Source organism: Alligator sinensis, unplaced genomic scaffold (assembly GCF_000455745.1).
Source record: "Alligator sinensis unplaced genomic scaffold, ASM45574v1 scaffold1294_1, whole genome shotgun sequence".
In the NCBI taxonomy this organism is placed as follows: Eukaryota; Metazoa; Chordata; order Crocodylia; family Alligatoridae; genus Alligator; species Alligator sinensis.
Window position 1 is genome coordinate 1,115,624 of NW_005842310.1, and position 2,607 is coordinate 1,118,230.

Sequence of the window (2,607 nt, forward strand, 5' to 3'; positions counted from 1 at the left end):
TGCAGGGGGGGGGACCTGCCTGCCCCCCCCCCCCCCCCCCCCCAGCAGCAAGCCATGCCCCTGCACAGTTGGTCCCCGCAGCAGGGAGCAGAGTCTGGCTTTGCCCACCTAGGCCTCCACCTCCACCCCCCACTTGTCCGTTTGTCTGTCCTAAGGCTCCAGGCCATGCATGAGCAGGTGGCCTGGAACATTATGGAAAGATGGATGGAAGTGGTAAGGCTGTTATTGTATTAGAATATTTTCCATACAGTCCTCTATAGTTTTAGAATATTTGTGTATCAGTGTGTTTTTGACATGCTCTAGAAGGGTTAATTTGAAGAGCTTTGGATTCTATTTTTAACTCACTAAAACAAGAGAGTTTTTTTTTTATCTTTCTGTACTGCTAGTTTGAATCTTTCATCTGCCTACGTGTATGCCTGAGGTTATACACCATATATGTACACTGTAAATGAGGCGCAAGTCATGTACACTTGAGGTGAAAGTAAATCATAAATAAATAAGATACCCTCTGCAGAACTGCTTAGTATCCAGTAAAAGAATTGCTTAGTATCCAGAATTGCTTAGTATCCAGTAAAAAGAAAAGGAAAAAAGAAAAAGAAAAGTGAAAAGAAAAAGAATGTTTTTTATCTGGTTCATTTTAGCCAGGCTAAGCTTTATGGCTTCCTCCTTCAGTTAGAGAAGCCAATCACATAAGATTTTAAGGACAGAGTTACCCCCTATTCATCCAATCTGACCTGCTGAGTACCTTAGGTAATTAAGATTTACCTAGTTAAATATATTTAAGGACTTTAAGTTATACTTAAGTATTTCACCTCTTGTAAGACTAAACTGTGTACCATAGAAATACAACAGAAAAGACCAATATTCCATCAATACCTGAAGTCCTTGCAATGGCACTGAATTTATATAAAGTGAAAAAAAGCCACATGGGCCCACAGCATACAAACCACAACCTGTGCTACCAAAGAATGAAGGCAAATTTCCAAGATTCTTGAATATTTTCCCAAGGAAAAAAATGGTAACGGAGTTGTTCCCTTCTTCTTCAAATGTATTATATAAGGGACTTAAGAGTCTAATACACTTAGGACAGAATTCTATTTCACCTATGGCATGACCGAAGTGCAGCTTGCAGCCAAATTTGAGTGACCCAAATATTGTGTAGGAGTGACTGTATTAGAGGCACAGGATTGCCCTCCAGAGAAACACAGAAATCTTTGTTTGGTTGAGTAACAGAATCATTTTTACACTTTAGTCAGGTTACTTAAAATTGGTGCAAACTGCAGTTCGATCATCTTCTAAGGGAATAGGAATCCTGCCTAGTGGATTTGCATTCTGGGATCTGGGCTAGAATACACACATTTCTGGGCACAAAAGGTATTTGCAAATATTTAGATACTCAACTTAGGATCATAAGCAGGGAAACCGGTTTCATTTTAATCAGGGAAAACATGGATTTTGGGTTACATTTTTTAATCAGAAAATTTGGGATTTTATTTTTTATCAAAGAAAACCAGGATCCCTGATCATGAGGATTTAAGCTGCATAACTGTAGATTGGGTCCAACTTGTGTATATATTTGCCTGTGCCAGGAGCCTTACTGGGAACCTGATCTAAGTAATTTTGGGTTGGGGTAGGAGTGAGCAGGATATGGGTGGGGTAGCACATCCATGGGAGGTTTAGCAGGTCTGCAGGGGCTGGAAGTTCTGCAGGAGTGGGTAATGGGTCCATGGAGTGGGGGCTTTGTCTCTCCAGGGGTGGCAGGGTTGGAGGGTCTAAAAATAGCCAGGTTAGGGTAGGTGGGTAGGAAGACTGTATGCTGATCTAACCTCCCTGAACAGCTGTATAGATAGACATTAAATCAATCTATCCCCAGTTAAGTCAATCTAAGTGTAATGTCTGCACATATCCAAAGATGCCAAAACATCACCAGAAAATGGCTGTGTCATTATCTTTCAGTATAAACATTCAACAACTCATAAATTGAGGATTCTTTTTTCACTTTTCCTTCATCCAATGACTTGTATTTGAGTTTCTGCAATCAACTAACAGTACCGTAACACTAAATGTCAAACAATATATCCAAGCATGGAACTTAAGCTTTTAGACTTTAATGTCCACCACATAGAATTAAGGCCCCTCTACATGTTATATCATTGCACAATTAATTGTGCAATACATTTAGACTGGCTACACATGCAAATTAATTATTCCACCTTAAAAAGGTTCAACTAGCTATAAAATTATTGCTTGAAAATATATAACAACTTTATAGATGGTTTGTATCCAGTTTTACTTTGCATGTGTAAGCAGTTTGTGCTTGGGAGACTGCAGCTGCTGGGGTCTCCCAAGTGTTGGGGAGCATGTGTTGACCAGAAAGGGGCGTGTCTCAATAAACTGATTAATATTTTTAATTAGAGTGAGTCCCTTAATCAGCACGCAGCACAACCTCTCTTGCAAAATGGGGGTCTGAATAAAATGTACCACATGTGCATGTCTACACGTGCATTTCAGCACAACCAAATTAAATGTGCATTAAGCTAATGGTCATTAAATTATTTTTGGCAGGTGTCTACATGTGCAGGGACTTGGTCAAGTCCCTGCATTCCT